The following is a 20,034-nucleotide window of genomic DNA, read 5'->3' as shown; positions in this document are numbered from 1 at the left end:
TAGCGAGAAGAAATTAAACTTCCCGGAGTAGATGGGTTAGAGATAATGGGAAGAAAAGAAAGTTATTGAGGGGGTGTAAATCAGGGGGGCTGAATCCGCATGTGCTGCTCGCTGGGAGCGCATCCCTGCCTCCCCAGGCTCGCGCGTTGGGGTTTTCTATGCAGAAAACACAGTTATTTTGCTATGAGGACCTTTGTGCCTGTGTGTGCGTTTGCGTGTAAGGAAATACGCGTGTGCTTGCATGTGCAGACACGCAAAGGCAAAGGTGCACGCAAGCGCTTCCAAACATGCATCTGCAAACACAGACTCATAGAATCACGGCATCAGTTGGGTTGGAAGGGACCTCAAAGTTGGAAGGGACCGCACACGGACTCATAGAATCACGGCATCAGTTGGGTTGGAAGGAACCTCAAAGTTGGAAGGAACCGCATCCAGTTCCACCACTTGCATGGATACCTCCTACTGGATCTGGTTGCTCCAAGCCCCATCCAACCTGCCTTGAACCCCTCCAGGGATGAGGCAGCCTGGGCCAGGGCCTCCCCACCCTCCCAGCAAAACATTTCTTCCTGAGATCTCATATCAATCTCCCCTTTTTCAGCCCAAAACTGTTCCCTCTCATCCTGTCCCTGCACTCCTTGATCCAGAGCCCCTTCCCAGCTTTCCTGGAGACCCTTTCAGCACTGGAAGCTGCTCTAAGGTCTCCCCGGAGCCTTCTCTTCTCCAGGCTGAACAACCCCAATGTGCACACACACACACACACAAACCTGCACAACATGCACACGCACACGTGAGCACGGACTCACCCACGCAAACATGCACACGCAGTCATGCGCATGCAAATGCACGCACATGCCCAGGAGTCCTCGCAGCAAAATCCTGATGGGTGCACGTGCACCTTGCCAGGTCCCGCAGCGATGCTCGCAGGTGTCTGGGGCAACTTTTTTGCTCCCACAATAGAATAAAAGAGCAAAGTGGTGTCTAAAGGGCAGAATTCCAGGCTCTGCCTCATCACGGTATGGGTGCTCTTCCTTCTAGTTAATTTTTTTTCAATTATTCTTTTTTTCCAGGGCAAAAATTATCACTTTTTTTTTCCCCAAAAGCCAAGCTGAGATAAGATCTTTTCCCAATAGGCTCCTGCACAGGATGAAACAAGTTTTTTGGTTCCTCTTTGTGCCAAGGCCATTCCCACATCGACCTGTGCAAACCCATCCTGGGGCAAAACCATTTTGACGTCGGGCTTTAATGTCTGCTCTTTTATAAAGCAGAGCAAACATCTGCAGAACAAGCCCAGATGTGAGTCGTTCCCCCCCTAATTCAGGAATTTCAGCTCCCAGGCACATAATAAAGCAGCGTCTGGGATGGTTTAATAATAGTAAAATTAAAATTGTTAGCAAAGCATAATGAAGAATGCGCTTGCAAGGAGGTTTGCAAAGAAAAACCAACCCTGAGATGAAGTCTCCGGGGAACTGTTGGTTCAGAGGAACAGTAAACAACGTGCAGAAATGCAACTTAATTATCTTTACAACCAGTGTACGCAACTGGCTGCTGCAGCTTTCGAGGGATGCGGGAGCAGCAAGGTGCCTGCATCCCCACGCTGAACCCCTTCAAAATAGGGAGAAAAAGGCTTTTTGCAGAGTGCAGCTTGAATGTCAAGTTAAATGATGAAGTGTGGCAGCTCTGGCTCTGTGTTGGTGATGCTCAGAGAATCACAGAATCGTGGAATGGGTTGGGTTGGAAGGGACCTCAAAGCCCATCCAGTTCCACCCCCTGCAATGGGCAGGGACACCTCCCACTGGATCAGGGGCTCCAAGCCCCATCCAACCTGGCCTGGAACCCCTCCAGGGATGGGGCAGCCACCACTGCTCTGGGCAACCTGGGCCAGGGCCTCCCCACCCTCACAGCAAAACATTTCTTCCTAAGATCTTATCTCAATCTCCCCTCTTCAGCTCAAAACCGTTCTCCTTGTCCTTTCCCTGCACTCCCTGATCAAGAGCTTTCTTGGAACCCCTTTCAGTACTGGAAGGCTTCATCCCATTTTCTCACTCACTTGGGCAAAACACAGCTCGTCGGTAATTTTTTTGCTCCATTTGGTTTTTTTTAATCTCATTGCGGCAAGAAAAGTAAACACTTGATCTGAATCTGAGCAGGTCTGACCACACACACGACCACGTCCCCCCTGCATTAACACCAGCCGGGGATCTGCCACCCCCCATCACTCGCCAGGATGCTCCACCCTGAAAAATTGCTGAAAAAAAAGAGGAACGGGGAGTAAGAATTCCTAAATTCACCTCTTCACCCTATGTTTGAGAAAATCCAGACATGGATTGAGTCTTTTACAAAGCACAACTTCCCCTGCACTTCCCTTTTGCATCAGCAAATGCTAAAACATCCAGCCAAAAGTAGATGAAATCAGCAAGATGCTGGATTTGGGGAGGAGAAGCGTCTGGTTTTCACAAGGACTTGGTCTGGGTCAGGAGCAGCTCAGAGGATGCTGGGTGCAGCGGGATGAGCCAGCCCCCATCATAGCCATCGGAAGCATATTTTTATATATATATATATATTTACCTGTATATATAATATATATATTATATATATATTTACCTGTATAAGCTTGAAAACGTGTTAGATTTAAGCTAAGGATGCTGGTGGAGATGCTGGCTAGGAGCAAAGCAACATTTAAAATCAAAGCATGGGGACTGACTAGGAGCAAACCAAAGATGCTGGCTAGGAGCAAACAAAGGATGGCAGATAAATTCAAACTGAAGATGTTGGTTGAAGAAAAGATGCTCTGTAGAACTGAACCCAGGCCACCAGCTAAAATCAAACCAGAGACGCTGGGTAGGATCAAAGCAAGGATGGTGGGCAAGATTAAGTCAAGGACACCAGAATCAAGCCATGGATGCTGGCGCTTATCAAACCAAGGCTGCTGGCTACAAGTAAACCAAAGATGCTCACAAGGGTCAAAGCGAGGACACTGGCTAAGAACAGTACCTAGAAGCAAACTAAAAATGATGGCTAGACTTGAGGCAAGCTAGAAGCAAACCAACAACGCTGGCTGGGATTCAACTAAGGATGCTGGTCAAAATCAAACAGAGGATGCTGACTAAAATCGAACTAAGAATGCTGGTTAAAAACAAACTAAAGATGCTGCGCCGGATCCATGCAAGCATGCTAGCTGGGACTGAACCAAGAACCACAGCTAAAATCGAACCAAAACTGGTGGCTAGGACCAATGCAAAGATGCTGGCTAGGAGCGAATCACAGAGGCAAGCTGATATCAAACCAGCAATGCTGGCTAAAAGCAAAGCTCAGTGACTCTCCATTTTGATCCTACTTTAACAAAAACGCTACTTCTTCCATCTCCCTCAGCTGCCAGCAGCCCACCAAGGCTCCGTGCTGCTTCACAGCCCCTCTGGCGAGGCAGCGATGGGTTTTTTATTAACCTCACTGAACTAGCTGGGAAAAACAGAGATGCTTTCTGGCACAGTTTGGATCCCAGAAGATCCCTCCTGCTTGTGGCTCCAGAGCTAAGGCAGCCTCGGGATGTCTGCATCATGCTGCCCACACAGCGCAGGCACGCCTGTGAGTCAGCTCAACTCAAAACCCCACAGGCTATTCCTCACCACCACGTGTTTCATCAGCAACAAGTCATTTGCTGCCACTGTTTAACTCCTCGCACAGCCCTGATGCATGAATCTGGTGATATTTCATAGAATCACAGAATCATGGAATGGTTTGGACTGGAAGAGACCTTAAAACCCATCCAGACTCACCTCCTGCCATGGGCCGGGACACCTCCCACTGGATCAGGGGCTCCAAGCTCCATCCAACCTGGCCTGGAACCCCTCCAGGGATGGGGCAGCCACCACTGCTCTGGGCAACCTGGGCCAGGGCCTCCCCACCCTCAGTGTGAAGAATTTCTTCCTAATGTCCAATCTAAATCTCCCCTCTTTCAGCTCAAAACCGTGCCCTCTCATCCTAACCCTGCACTCCCTGATCAACAATCACTCCTCAGCTTTCCTGGAGCCCATTTTAGGACTGGAAGCTGCTCTAACGTCTCCCTGGAGCCTTCTCCAGGCTGAACAACCCCATTTCTCTCAGCCTGTCCTCATATGGGAGGTGCTCCAGCCCATGGACCATCCTCATGGCCTCCTCTGGACCTGTTCCAACAGCTCCATGTCCTTCCTGTGCTGAGGACTCCAGAACTGGACACAGGGCTCCAGGTTGGGTCTCACCACAGCAGAGCAGAGGGACAGAACCCCCTCCCTCGCCCTGCTGGTCCCACTGCTTCGGATGCAGCCCAGGACATGGTTTGGCTTTCTGGGCTGCGAGCACACATTGCTGGCTCAGTTTTGGTCAAAAGGCATTTTTTACCCCAAATCTTTTGTAAAACACACACCAATAATTCCTGCCCCCAAATCAGGGTTTGGCTCATTAGTCATGCTCCTCGTCGAGGGATTCAGCTTTTATCAAGGGCTTCCAGCAAGCCCAAATCAGTCCCAACAGCTCATTATCCTCAGTGACTCCCCAAAACCCAGCCTTTAGCTCCCAAGCTCATTAGAAAACCTCAAAGTTTGGGGTTTTGAGAAGGTTGCGGGGGGGACGTTGACACCCGTTTCCATTGGTAGACCCACTATCTGCATGGATGAGTAATTCAGTCCGGCTGTGTCCTTTACCCACCCTCCAAAAAAATTAATACTCGTTATTTGAAATTTAATGAACTGCTTTTTTTAATTCTGTATTTAAAAAAAAAAATATTTTCCCCAGAAACATCTGATTTTTCACTCCCTGAGCTAGATTTAACCCCAGAAGTAACTCCAGAACAGAGAAAGCTGCAAAAAATGGTGTTTTCCCTGCAAAACTAATAGCAATGCAACAGCTAGGGGCAAAAATGCTCCCAAATCCCACAACCAAATGACACCCAGTTTGCAAACAGGACAGAAAATAATTCCTCTGCTGAGCTTTGAAGTCAATGAAGTTGCTTTACAACAATTTTCTGCCCTGAGATGAAGATAAATTAAGCCCCAGGTGTCACTAAAGCCCCGTTCAATGTTGCATCCTATAAAAATATTAATTGCAAAATGGTTTTATAATTATTCTAATAAAGCTGTAGCTCCGGTATGATGAGATGTGATGCTCTGCAACCAGACCAGGTGCTTTTTTTTCCCATGCATTTGAGTGCTGAAATGCCACGATCCGGGGCCAGGGAGGTTTTGACGTGCAGTTATACGAGCTTTATGCTTAATGACGGGTGCCTAATCAAGGTTGGGGAGCGCTGGCTTCGTCAGGAGCCCCTGTGCCAAGTCTGCCCTGCTTTTTTTGAGAAGGTGAGCATCCCTGGCCGTCTGGTTGCTCAGCACCGCAAGGTCACGTCCGCAATAATGAAGGATTTTGGCTCAACGGGTTACAGCATCCTCATCTCATCAGGGCTGCTTTGTGCTCTGCGCCAAAATAATCCCTAATAATAATAATATCCCAAATTATTCTGCCGATTGAATTGGTGTTCGCATTCCCAGGGAAGGAAAAACACGTGGAAAAACAAGAATTCTCTTAAATTCCTTGGAAACAAGAAGGGCTGAAAGCTGAGAGGGGTGCAAGCCCCAAGCAGGGATGCTAAAGAGGATGAGGAAGACACTGGCAAAATAAGGATGAAGGCAGCGGCATGGATCTGTCCTGAAAAGGATCTGCCCCGAAAGGACAGGGCAAAAATTAGCAAGAGTCATCAACTTAACGAAGTGAAGGTCTGTTGTTAATGGAGCTCTGCAGCAGCAGCTGGCAGCCACCTTGACAAAAAGTGCAGGATTTTGCCCCAAATAAGATGCTGAACCAATTTGGATGTGAGGTGAGGATGCAAACGGCTGCACATCATTGCGGACGGGTGCTAGTTGTTGCTTTCCACCCCCTTGGGTGCACAACCTCATCCAAAATCTATCGAAAGGAGAGCTTTCTGCAAAGACAAGCCTGAATTTGCACCACGTCTTGGCTGCCTGAGCATCGTCCGGCACAAAGTCCACCCCTGCCGTCACATGAAATTCAGCCATCCCTATTTTAGAGGTTTTTCTGCTTTCTAAATCTAAAATCATAGCTCAGGATGGATAAAGCCAATCTAAGTACCCCCCAGAAACAGTGTCATCGTAAGTTGCCCCAGTTTTGCAAAGCTGTTCGGCACCTACACACGTTTCAGAAGGCAGCATGTCTTAAAAATGCCATTTTTCTAGGAAAGATCCCACTACACACACCTCGCTAGAAGGTCAGTCAGATATGTAAAAACATAAATGTTCCAGAGTCTTATTTTTTCCTAGAATTATAGAATGGATTAGTTGGAAAATACCTTTGAGATCATCAAGTCCAACCATTCCTGTCCATTACAAAATCATATCCCTGAGCACCTCATTTGCCCATCTTCTAAACCCTTCCAGGGATGTGGACGCTGCCGCCTCCTTGAGCAGCCTCTGCCAGGGCCTGAGAACCCTTTCAATGAAGAACTTTTCCCTGATATCCAACGTAAACCTGCCTTGGCACAGCTTGAGGCCATTTTGTCTCGTCCTGTCACCTGTCACTTGGTTGAAGAGCCCAGCCCCCACCTCACCACAACCTCCTTTCCAGGAGCTGCAGATAGCCATGAGGTCTCCCCTCAGCCTCCTCCAGATTAAACAGCCTCAGGTCCCAAAGCTGCTCCCAGAACCCCGGGGCTCCAGCTCCTTCTCCAGCTCCATTCCCTTCTCCGGATGCGCTCCAACCCCTCAATGTCCTTCTTGGAGTGAGGAATCATAGAATCATAGAATAGTTTGAGTTGGAAGGGACATTAAAGATCATCCAGTTCCAACACCCCTGCCATGGGCAGGGACATCCCACTGGATCAGGCTGCCCAAGGCCCATCCAACCTGGCCTTGAACACCTCCAGGGATGGGGCAGCCACAATCCCCCTGGGCAACCTGGGCCAGTGTCTCACCACTCTCATAGTGAAGGAATTCTTCCTTATATCAAGACTAAATCTGCTCCTCTCCAGTTTATACCTGTTCCCCCTCTTCCTATCCCCACAAGCTTTTATGAACAGCCCCTCTCCAGCTTTTCTGTAGCCCTTTCAGGTACTGGAAGGTCACCACAAGGTCTCCTCGGAGCCTTCTCTTCTCCAGGCTGAACAACCCCAACTCTCTCATCCTGTCCTCATATGGGAGGTGCTCAAACCTATGTGCGGTCTCACCTAATTACAGAACACCGGCGTTATAATAACAGATCCAGACAGATATAATGTAATGTACCCACTATACCCAACACATATCCGACACAAATATCCCACCTGCTGGAAGCATTAACTTCAACTTTCAACTTTTAACTCCTAGTTTTTCTCTCCTTTATCAAACTGCTGCACCTTTCTCAAAATAACCCACTTTTCTCTATTTTTTTGCTTTTTCTCCTCTACCACAATCATGATAATTCACATTTTTCTAAGATGAGCAATCCCCAGATTAAAGCATTTTTCCCTATATTTTGAGGTGTCCCTTGCATCTTGATTCCAAAAATAGCTGTTTTTTGCAGATCTAACAGGCATGATGCTTATGGAAGAGGTGTGCCCATTTCAACCTGAGTTTTACTCATTTTTCAACATCTACCCAAACTCCTGCTCACTCCAGTGGTGCCTCTGGCTCTGAGCATTTCCTTTAACTGGGAATTTTCCTTTTTGGAAGCTTTTTCCATCAGTTACCAGCTGGATTTTGCTTTGCTGTGAAGCCTCACTCCTGTGCTAACGATGGAGCACTCTGGCCCCAAGCATCCTGCTATGGCCAAGAGTTCCAATTTGCCTTTTTTTGCCAAAAAAATAAAGTCCTAGTGGAAGTCAATGCCTTTTTGGTTTTTTGCCAAATAAAAAACCTAAAGACTCAGCTTCCAGCTCCACGTAGCACCAGGATGGAACCTATCTCCAGCCCAGCCCCTGGACCACGTTTGCATTCAGCAAAAGAAGGGAAAGGATTGGGAAAATGGGAAGAGAGGAAGGTTGGGGAAAATTGGAAGAAAATTAAAAAGAATTTTATACAAATAAAAATAATGCTCAAATAGTATCTGTTTAAGGACAGAAAATTACACCCAGCGAGACTTCAGGTTTCAACAAAACCCCCAAAAAGCTTTGCGTCTTCCCCTGGCTGCAGGGCCAATACGACTGGTAGCAGAAATGGGTATTTCATAGCAATAAATTGATGATACTGCTATATATATCTGTATGAGTATTGCTATTATAAACAATCTATACTATATAATATGTAGTGATATAATAATTATATAATAATCTTCCAATCTAAATCTTCCTCCTTCCAATTTAAAGGTGTTCCCTCTCATCCTGTCACTCCAGGCCCTTGTAAAAAGTCCCTCCCTGGCTTTCCTGGAGCCCCTTTCAGCACTGGAAGCTGTTCTAAGGTCTCCCTGGAGCCTTCTCTTTTCAGTCCTGAACAACCCTATCTCTCTCAGCCTAACCTTACATCAAGCACTAGATATTTCTATAACATAGAATTATGTAACATAGTTAATTGTAAATATGTGTATGTTATACTAATATATTATTATGGCAATGTTATATCACAGATACATCATATAATACAGTAACATTATTTTATAGCAACATTATTATATTGCTAGGTATCATATATTTTTATAATATATAAATATACATATTGTATTTATAGCCATAAATAAAGTTTATCGCTAGATACAGCAAAAGGAAAAGGGAAGGATGACAGCTTTTGCAAGCCAGCAGGAATTGAGAGGAAAAATACATTAAAAAAAATCAAATAAAGCCCTAAAATATTCCAGCCTGGATACAGGGATGCCCTGTGCGCATCACGGTCCTGCTGCAAATATCACGGTCCCTAACACCCAGCCAACACCAACCCAGAGCCGCCCCCCTGTATCCTGAGGAAGGTTATCCCGTAAAATCAAAGAAGCTGTTTAAACATCTTTTTTCTCCCCCCCTTTTTTTTTTTTGCCCAGAGCCGGAGCTGGGAATCCATTAGCCTTTAATGAAGTGAAACCCTCATCTTGCCGGAGCCACCTCATTTAGCGCAATTGTTTCGCAGCCATTACGGAAAGACAATTACAAGGAAGCGGCGAGAGTAATTGGAAATGCTGGCGGGAGTTGGGCGAAATGATAATAAATAAAAATATTCCTCCTAATAAGCTTGCCAGGAGGGGGGTGGGCTGGAGAAAATCAACATAATTAGAACTGAACCTCAGCGAGGAAAAACAGACAGCGGGGTGGCGAGCGCTCAGCACGGAGAAGAGGGGGAAAAGTGGAGAAAACTTCATGTTTTGTCCCAAAACCAGCAGGAAAATAACATACTTTTCCTACCTGTTCGAAGCTATCGGCTGCAAAAATGGGTTGGAAAGGGGGATGCTGCCCATGGGGATGCAGGTGATGTTTCTCCGCTACCCAGCCCAAGATGGGTTTGTTCTTCCATATTCTGCTCCAGGCTGAAATTAAAGCAAAAACAAGGCTTAAAAACAGAGTGGTTTTGCTGGCGGGACAGCTTGGAGAAGCACCACCAGGTAACAGGGATTTCTCCACCACAGATGGGGTTTTTTTTGGCAATTTGCAAAAAAAATGCCATTCCTTCAGCCAAAGACTGTCTTATTGCAATAGTCCCTAAGAATAAATGAGCGTTACGGACAGCATCTGGGGGGATTTTGCTTTGCAAAGGAAGGAAAAAGGGTAAATCACGTCGAAAACCCTGCACAAGCGGGCACCGGTGGGTTCCCTGCTTGCTTCTAGAACCCCAGCTTCTTCCCCCAAAATAAGCTCTGTTTCCTGCACAGGCATCCCGGCTCCGTCCCCATCCTCATCCCGTCCCTCATCCCTGCTCTAGCAGCTTCTCCAAAGTATTGTGCAGCAAAAAAGCCCTTTAAATTGAAAGTTTGCACCCCAAAAAGCCACTCAGATAGGGGTTTGGAGCAGAAAAAGTCCTTTAAATTGGGCGTTTGCACCCAAAACCCCCATTCAGGCAGGGATTTGCAGCAAAAAAAGTTCTTTAAATTGCAGATTTTCACCCAAAAAGTCACTCAGACAGAGGACTGCAACAAAAAAAGTCCTTTGAATTGGAGTTTTGAGCAAAAAAAAAAGCCATTCGGGCAGATGCTTGGAAGAAAAAAGTGCTTCAAATTGGGGGTTTGCACCAAAAAAACCCCATTCAGGCAGGGGATGGCAACAAAAAAATGTTCTTTGAGCAAGGATTTCGAGAAAAAAGCCCTTCAACAAAGGGTTTGCACCAAAAAGAGGAATTTAAACGGAGGTTTGCACCCCGAAAAGCCCATAAAGCAAGATCTGCACCAAAAAGTCCTTCCAGCATGAGTTTTGTACCAAAACAGGGTTTTGCACCAAAAAAAAGTCCTTCAAACAGGAGTTTTCACCTAAAAAGAAGGCTTAAAACAGGGATGTTGCATCAAAAGAAGACCTTCAAAAAAACCCCAAATTAATAAAATATCCTCCAAAATAATAAAATATCCTGAATAAACAACAAAATGCCCCCCAAAATAACAAAATGACCTGGATAAATTTAAAAATAACCTCTCAAATAATCAAATATCCCAATTCAATAACAGAATACTGCCCAAAATAGTAAAATATCCCTAATAAATAACAAAATAATCCTGCAAATAATAAAATACCCTGAGTAAATAACAGAATACTGCTCAAAATATTAAAATGTTGTGAATAAATAACAAAATAACCCTCAAATAATAAAATACCCTGAGTAAATAACAAAATACTCCCTAAAACAATAAAATGTCCTGAATAAATAACAAAATAACCCCCCAAATAATAAAATACCCAGAGTAAATGACAAAATAACTCCCCAAATAATAGAATATCTTGAATAAATAACAAAATACCCCACAAAACAATAAACCACCCCAAATCCTGGCTCTAGCCCACAGAAGGTGACTTTCATTTAAAAGCCATGCATGCTATTTTCCTTGCCGATCTCTGGACGGATTGTTATCCCAGAGTGCGATCGCAGATAAAACAGTTCCATTTCGTTTTCTTTTCCTTACGGCGGGACCTTTCGGTGGCACGGGACCCCCTCCCCGCTCCCAGGGAAGTCGCCTCATGCTGAGAGTTAATGTTTCGATAATACATATATATTTTTTCGCTAACATATATCTTTTTTTAATGTTAATTTTCCATATTTCTCCTCGGTCACCAATTATTTGGCTCTCACAGGGGTGATCGCGATCCTTCCTTCGCCTTTCTACCGTCCGTAAGGCACAGGTGACGCTCAAGCCACAATATCACAACTTAACATCATATTAAGTCATATTAAATAGTATTAAATAGTATGAAACATTATTAGATCTTATTAAAGATCTTATTAAAGATCATTAATTATCATCAAATATTATTCAATATCTTGTGAAGCTGCACACACAGATATTTAGGAGCCGCAAAACACCTCTGCTACCGAACTGGGATGCTGCAGCGGGTACCAGTGGGAGATGTTGGTGGCAGATAGGAGTGGTTGGACTCAATGATCCAAGAGGTCTTTTCCAACTTGGTGATTCTGTGATTCTATGTTGGATGAAATTCCTGCAGCTCAAGGGAAAATTGGCCGTCTTTGGAGTTTTTTAGCTCATGGATAGAGGAGGAGGGGAGAGGAAGGCAGTTGTGGTGGCTGCAGGGAGCTGGAATGGCAACATGCATGGAGAACTCAAGGCGTGCAGGGAGTGAGCAGGGGAACAGCACAGAATCACAGAATTGTTTAGGTTGGAAAAGACCTTGAAAATCACAGAGCTCAACTAGAAACCCAGCACTGCCAAGCCACCACTCAATCACAGCCATAAGCACCACATCCACACATCTTTTAAGCCCCTTCAGGGATGGAGACTCCACCACTGCCTTGGGCAGCCTCTGCCAGGGCTTCACCGCTCTGTCAACGAAGAAAATGACCTAATATCCAAACTAAACCTGCCCTGGTGCAACTTGAGGCCATTTCCTCTCATCCTGTCCCTCGTGACTTGGGAGAAGAGCCCAGCGCCCACCTCACCGCAACCTCCTTTCCAGGAGCTGCAGAGAGCCATGAGGTCTCCCCTCAGCCTCCTCTTCTCCACACTCAACAACCCCAGGTCCCTCACTGCTCCCAGAGCCCCGGGGCTCCAGATCCTTCCCCAGCTCTGTTCCCTTCTCCAGACGTGCTCCAGACCCTCAATGTCCTTCTTCTAGCAAGAAGCCCAGAACTGAACCCAGGATTCGAGGCGTGGCCTCACTAGCGCCAAGCCCAGGAGGAGGATCCCTGCCCTGCTCCTGCTGACGACAGCATGGCTGATCCAATCGAGGAGCTGGTGGCCTTCTTGGCCACTCTGGCCACTGCTGGCTCATGTTCAGCCACTGCTGACCAACACCCCCAGGTCCTTTTCCATGGGGCAGCTTTTGAGCTGCTCTTCCCCAAGCCTGTAGCATTGCTTCAGGTTGTTGTGTTCAACGTGCAGGACCTGGCACTTGGCCTCATTGAACCTCATCCCATTGGCCCATGGATCCTGTCCTGATTCCTTTGCAGAGCCTCCCTACCCTCCAGCTGATCAACACTCCTGTCCAACTTGGTGTCATCTGCAAACTGACTGAAGGAGCACTCAATACTCTCAACCAGATCATGGATGAAGATGTTGAACAGAATCGTCTCCAGCTCAGATACCTGATGACACCAATTGTCACTGATGGACTTCAGCTCTGTTCCCCACAACTCTCTGCGCTCGGTCAGTTTTTACCCAGTGAAAAGTACATTTGTCCAAGCTGTGAGCAGCCAGTTTCTCGAGAAGAATGCCATGGGAAACAGTGTCCAAGGCTTTGCCAAAGTCCAGGCAGACATCATTCACAGCCTTTCCCTTGTCCGTCAGGTGGTTCACCTGGTCATGGAAGGAGATTAGGTTGGTCAGACAGGACCTGCCCTTCATAAATACATGCTGGCTGCGCTTGATCCCCAGTTGACGTGCACTTGCCTGGTGAGCCCCTCAAGATGAACCACTCCATGACCTTTCCCAGCACCGAGGTCAGGCTGAGAAGCCTGGAGTTCCCTTGATCCCCTTTCCAGCCCTTCTTGTAGATGGGTGTCACACTGGCAGCCTCCAGCCTGGAACCTCCCTGGTCAGCCAGGACTGTGGATAAATGATGGAGAGTGGCTTGGCAAATTCCTCCACCTCGGTGCTCTCAGACGGATCCCATCTGGCCCCACTGAGTGTCCAGGTGGTGTAGCAGGTCACTAACTGCTTCCTCCTGGGTTAGTGGGGGTTTATCCTGCTCCCCATCCCCGCCTTCCAGCTCAGAGTGCTGGGTACCTGGAGAACAACTGGTCTGACTGTGAAAGATGGAGATGAACAAGGCAATCAGCACGTCAACCTTTTCCTCGTCCTCTGTCACTGTGCTTCCCCCAACATCCACTCAAGGCTGGAGATTCTCCTCAGCCTCCATTTGCTGCTGATCTACTTATAGAAACATTTTTTATTGTCCTTCACCTCAGCAGCCAGATTAACTTCTAGTGGGGCTTTTCCTCCCTGCACAACGTCACAACACCTTTGTAGGCCTCCTGAGTTCCCTACCCCTGCTTCCAAAGACTATAAACTCTCCTTTTCCCCCCTCAAGTTTCACGCAGTGCTCCCTGTTCAACTGGGCTGGTCTCCTCCTGGCCAGTTCATCTGCTCCTGTGCCATTAAGGCTTCTTCCTGGAGGAATGTCCAGCCTCCTGGACTCCTTTGTCCTTCAGGGTTGCCTCCAGGAGACTGTCAACCAAACGCCAACCCCCGTTGGTGAAGGGTTTAGAGGGGAAGACATGTGAGGAGCAACTGAAGTCCCTTGATCTGTTCAGCCTGGAGGAGACTGAGGGGAGACCTTATGGTGCTCTGCACCTTCCTCTCGTGGGGGGGAGGAAGAGCAGGCGCTGAGGTCTTCTCTCACCCGAGGGAATGGCAGGACGATGCCAGGGGAGGGTTAGGTTGGACAATGGGAAAAGGTTCTTCCCCCAGAGGGTGGTGGAGCACTGGAACAGCTCCCAGGGAAGCAGTCACAGCACCAAACCTGATGATATTCCAGAAGCATTTGGCCAATGCCTTCAGCCACACTGTGTGGGGACAGGAGTTGGACTCGATGAGTCTTGTGGGTCCCTTCTGACTCAGGACATTCTGTGATTCTATGATAAAGAGGCCAAAGTCCAACCTCCGACAGCCCAAGGCAGCCGTTCTGCTAAACTCCCCTCACATCTCCAAGAGCTAAGAACTCCATCATTTCATGATCCCTGTGCCCAAGGTGGCCTCCAACCACCACGTGCATGGGACGATCATAGAATCGTTATGGTTGGAAAAGACCCCTAAGCTCATCCAGGCCAACCATCAGCCCAACTCCACCATGCCCACTAAACCATGTCCCCAAGTGCCACATCCACACATCTTTTGAACCCCTCCAGGGGAGGAGACTCCACCACTGCCCTGAGCACCCTCTGCCAGGGTTTCACCATTCTGTCAATAAAGAAATATTTTCCTAGTCTCCAGCCTAAATTTCCCCTGGTGCATCTTGAGGCCATTTCCTCCATTTCCTCTCATCCTGTCCCTTGTTTCTTGGGAGAAGAGACCAGCATCCACCTCACCACAACCTCCTTTCCTGGAGCTGCAGAGAGCGATGAGGTCTCCCCCTCAGCCTTCTCTTCTCCAGAGTCAACAACTCCAGGTCCCTCAGCCACTCCTCGTCCATCTTGTCCTCCAGCCCCTTTCCCAGCCTCATTGCACTAATGATGGATGAACGGGAGGCTGAGGCAAGTGTGCAAGGGGGTGTGCAGGGGACACAGGTGGACAGGTGGTCAGGAGTGTGAGGTGTGCAGGGAAGCATCCATGGGAGCTGGGAAGAGGATGGGAGTGGGAAAGGGATTTACATGGGGGAGAGTGCACATGGGACCTGGGACTGAGCAGGGGTGAGCATGGGTGGGAGCTCAAGATGTGCAAGGAAGTGTGCATGGGAGCTGGGAGTAGGCATGGGATGGGAAGGGGATCGTGCGCAGGAGAGTACATGGAGAATGCACAGAAACGAACATAGAATCATAGAATCATAGAAACATAGAATAGTTTGGGTTGGAAGGGACCTTAATGATCACCTAGGTCCAACCACCCTGTCATGGGCAGGGACATCCCACTGGATCAGGCTGCCCAAGGCCCATCCAACCTGGCCTTGAACACCTCCAGAATGGGGCAGCCACAACCTCCCTGAGCAACCTGGGCCAGTGTCTCACCACTCTCATGGTGAAGAAAATCTTCCTAATGTCCACTCTAAATCTGCCCCTCTCCAGTTTGTATCCGTTCCCCCCTGCCCTATCACCACAAGCCTTTATGAACAGCCCCTCTCCAGCTTCCTTGTAGCCCCTTTCAGGTACTGGAAGGTCGCTGTGAAATCTCCTCTGAGCCTTCTCTTCTCCAGGCTGAACAAGCCCAACTCTCTCAGCCTGTCCTCATGTGGAAGGTGCTTCAGCCCTCCGATCATCCTTGTGCCCTCCTCCAGACCCATTCCAACAGCTCCATCTCCTTCTTATGTTGAGGATTCCAGAACTGGACACAATACTCCAGATGAGGTCTCACAAGAGAGGAACAGAGGGGCAGAATCCCCTCCCTCCCTGCTGGCCACGCTGCTTTGGATGCAGCCCAGGACATGATTGGCCTTCTGGGCTGCGAAGCGCACATTGCCGGCTCATGTCGAGCTTATCAACCAGCACCCCAAGTCCTTCTCTGCAGGGCTGCTCTCAATCACATCATCTCCCATCGCGTACATGGGACCTGGAATCGTGCATGGAGGCGTGCAAGGAATTAGAATCAAAGAATCATAGAATCACTAGGTTGGAAAAGACCTTTGAGATCATCAAGTCCACTACCGAACTAGAAGCCTTTTAAACACCTCCAGGAATGGTGACTCAAATACCTCCCCGGGCAGCCTCTGCCAGTGCCCCAGAACCCTTTCAGTGAAGACTTTTTCCTTGATGTCCAATCTGAACCTGACTTGGTGCAACTTGAGGCCATTTCGTCTCATCCTGCCACCTGTCACTGGGCAGAAGAGCCCAGCACCCACCTCACCACAACCTCCTTTCAGGGAGCTGTAGACAGTGATGGATAAGGTCTCCCCTCAGGCTCCTTTTCTCCAGGCTAAACAACGCCAGGTCCCTCAGCTGTTCCTCATAACCCGTGTTCTCCAAACTGCACAGGGATGGGAGCATGAGGTGTGCAGGGAAGCGAGCACGGAAGGGAGCTGGGAGCGTGCTCAGGAATGTGCCGAGGAATACGCCTGGGAGCACACAAGAAGCACAAGGATCAGCAAGAGAGCTTTGAGCATGCACAGAGGCATCGGTGGGACTGTGGATGGAGGCCGGCGTGGCAGCATGTGTGCGGGGAGCCCACAGGGAATGCACCCAGGAGGCTCCCCCAGCACATGACCACAGCCAAGAATGACACAAAGCGAAAAAGAGACTTGTAGGAAATGTGCAAGAAGTTGATTTTCAACAAAATTTTCTTTCTTTTCCTTCCAGGAGAAGCAAAAGCCAAAGCCACTTTCAACAGTACAAAACAGTTTGGGGTTTATTCCCATGTAAGCGCACATCTGACCCATTGCCAAACACTCCTGCGGCCCCAAATTTTGGTGCCAAAATCTGAAATTTCACTCAACGGCACCTCTTTGTCCAAGGTCTTTCAGCACTCATTCAAAATCCCAATGGATTTGCCAGATTTGGGAAAATTCAGAGCGTTCCTGCCCCCACCAACCGGCCAGCAATGCTGCGAGAGGGCATGGCATCACCTTTGCATGGATGCGACGCTGGGCAGTGAGCAGCCCCGAAATAATAATAACAGTAGTAATAATAATAATAAAAAGAAGAAGAAGAAGAAGAACAAGAAGAAGAAGACAAAGACGACAAAGAAGAGGGGGTAATTTGGGTGTGAAAATGTAAAGTGAATCAGCATCACTGCTGTCAGCGCACAGGGCTACCAGCACCAAGCAAGATGCAAAAGAATTGGTTGTGTAATAATAGATATATAGCTATAAAAATATATAGAGAGTTATATACTACATACAAAAATATAGAAATATATAGTACAAATAATATTTAAATATATATAGTTATGTATTAAATATAACGGATATTTATATATAACTGTATATTTACTATATATTATCTACATTATTATCGACATAAATTGTTAAGAGTATTATGTATTATATATTACATATAATATAAATACATTGTAAATAGACAGAGTCAATATAGTTTATTCTACATACATACCATAAAATTATATATTATCTATACTATCTATGACCCATGTGATGTATTAAATATAATGAAAAAAAGAGAAGAGAAGCTGTGGGGAGAGCTTACAGCAGCTTCTAGTGCCTGAAGAGAGTCACACATAAGTTGGGAAATCATAGAATTCCAAGATTTTATGAATACAGTCTATCACTATTTATCGAGCATTGTATATCGATACACTGCTTATGGAATGACTCTAAGGTCATTCCTTCTCCAGGCTGAACAACCCCAACTCCCTCAGACTGCCTTCTTATAGAAGGTGCTCCAGCCCTCGGATCATCTCCATGGCCTCCTCTGGACCCATTCCAACAGCTCAAACTCTGTCTTATGTTTAGGATTCGAGAACTGGACACAGGGCTCCAGGTGGGTCTCACAGAGCAGAGCAGAGGGGCAGAATCCCCTCCCACCCTGCTGGTCCCACTGCTTTGGATGCAGCCCAGGACATGGGCGGTTTCTCGGCTGTGAGCACATGTTGATGGCTCATGTGGACCCTCTCCTCTGCCAGCATTCTGTTCTATATTGCACTGTATACTGTATGTCGACTATATGTATATGTATTTCATGCAAAATCTGTGGTTCAGCCCAGATTTTAAATAAAATTTATACATTTTATGTCAAAACCTCTGGTTCAGCCCTTAAAGATACCCAAAAAGCTGCAAAAAGACCCCAAATCTTCGCTCACTGCAGCAAGACATCCCCACAAGGGCAGTGCATCCCCCCCGCTCTAAATTCACAGTCTTTACACTAATTTTATAACACAGCTGAGATTTATTTCCAGGGTCAGGATCTTGCACACGAGCCACTTACGGGGATCATTTCTCCTTTCACGGAAATATAGACTAATAACAGCATTTGAGATAGTCAAGATCTAATATCTCAGTCCTATATCTCAATCGATGTATCGTGAGAAATACTGATATTTGAGATATGCAAGCATCTCATTTATAGGGATCGATTTTATTCCATCCTATTCTATTTAATCTGAAGCAAATTTGCTCAGAGATTCCACAGGGGCTTTCGGGAATGGGGATTCTTAGGAGAAAACTCAGCATTGCAATATAGATATAATATCCAATCTAACTGCACAATTTTTGATTCAATGGGACTTGCCTGAATTTGTGAGAAATTCCTTCCTGAAACTCCTGAATTAATTTTCCTGAATTTCCTGAAATTCATGAATTATTTTCTTGGATTTCCTAAATTTCCTTACTTAATTTTCCTAAATTTCCTGATTTTGCTTCCCCAGTGTTGTAGCTCTTTGAAGAAAATCCAATGTATTCTCAAATAAATCCGCCTGTTGCTGAAACACACCAAAACCCCAAAGACAAATTCTGGAGCTAATTTAGAATCTCAAAACCCCATTCTGACTTTTCCCAATCAACCAATTCTAGAGAAGCCAAAACCCTTCTGAATTTGGTACTTTGCAACCACAAATACATCAATTTTTTGATGCATGAGGATCTCAACGCGCAGCTGCACTAGAGCGAAAAAGGGGATGCAGGGAGTGACTCCTCTGTATTTTGGGGGGATGGAAAAGCTTTTTTAGGGTTGCAAAAAATTAATTAATCTGCCAAGGCGATGTTTATATCCCGCATCCCTGTGGGTTTTTTTCGGAAGCTGAGTGGAAAGGTTGATTTAGCCGGCAGCAGCGACGGCTTCACAAACATTTTCCCCTATCCTGCAGGGAGAACCACACCGACCGAAAGGAGATTTAATTAGCAAAAATCTCGTTAGGCAAACGAAATTATCCGTAAGACAATACTCCTCCGGACAGGGGGTATGATTAAACAAAGCCATTAATTGAGAACGGCACTCCAGCAGTCAGCTCGGCTCCAGGCTGGGGGGGTATTTTGAGGAGGGAGGGGGGTGTTAATGGTGAGACCCCTCCCTGCTCCTCGAAAAGCCCTTGAGCATCTCATCAGCGTCTTGATTGCATCATGCAAATTGCAAGCCAGCATGCGCCGACCTGCCGCTAGTTTTTTAGTTTCGTTGCCCCTCAAAATAGGGAAAAAACCTGTATTTTGGAGGCACATGGGCAGGAAACCCCAAATTTAGGTGAGGGGACAGATTGGTACCCACCAGACCAGCGCACCTGCTGAGCACTGTGATGCAAACTCTGTTGTTTGAAGTTATTTAAGTATTTTAGTATTAATTCCAGCTCTTACTCAAGGTTTTTCACCCTAAGGCTGCAGGCGTGTTCACACTGGTCCCTAATGATGCCTGGAAGTGCCGCAGCTTCCACATGTCGTAACGCTAACAGCGTTCGTTTAGACAGCACTGCACTATAGGGAAAGCTAAAATAGCTGATAGCACAAGCTGCTGTGCTTAATAATTCCCCGTGATTTAAAATCTGAGGTTATAACAACCGGTTGGAGGAGAGGAACGTCGCTGTCCTCTTAACCTTTTGCTTTATTAGTGCATTACGGAGACACCTATAAAAAGCATCAATTCAAGGCAAGAGGAGCCTTACCTTTCCCAGGAATTGCTCCAGAATCCCTTAAAAATGGAGAAAAAAAGGGAAAAATCTCATAAAAGAAGCACTCAGGGTTTATATATACGTATATATACGAATTGTCGGGGAACTTGCGCCTGCGCCGCCCCAGCAGTATCCTCCATCTCCAATTTGTAGCATCCCTAAAATGATGCTTTTTATCCCCGCGACGCCTAGAGGAAAGATGCAATATTGCCATCACTATCCAAAACATTGAAAATTTGGCGTTTTTTT

The 20,034-nt window shown here is 46.8% G+C and overlaps 1 protein-coding gene across 4 annotated transcripts in view; it reads right to left on the bottom strand.

Annotated features, from left to right (window-relative positions):
* PKNOX2 (PBX/knotted 1 homeobox 2) overlaps nucleotides 1–20,034 on the bottom strand; it is a 108,496-nt gene that overhangs the window by 70,153 nt on the left and 18,309 nt on the right. For 2 of the 4 annotated variants that reach the window (XM_054086863.1, XM_054086866.1), the window contains exon 2: nucleotides 9,341–9,462. The exons of 1 other annotated variant lie outside the window; for it this stretch is intronic. The gene's annotated coding sequence lies outside the window, so the exon portion shown is untranslated. Of the gene's footprint in view, nucleotides 1–9,331; nucleotides 9,463–20,034 lie in introns of all 4 variants that reach the window. One more of the 4 variants, XM_054086864.1, reaches the window with a different exon arrangement.

Source organism: Cuculus canorus, chromosome 23, assembly GCF_017976375.1.
Source record: "Cuculus canorus isolate bCucCan1 chromosome 23, bCucCan1.pri, whole genome shotgun sequence".
In the NCBI taxonomy this organism is placed as follows: Eukaryota; Metazoa; Chordata; class Aves; order Cuculiformes; family Cuculidae; genus Cuculus; species Cuculus canorus.
Note: the sequence above shows the minus strand (reverse complement) of the source record. Positions and strands in the feature narration are given on the sequence as shown.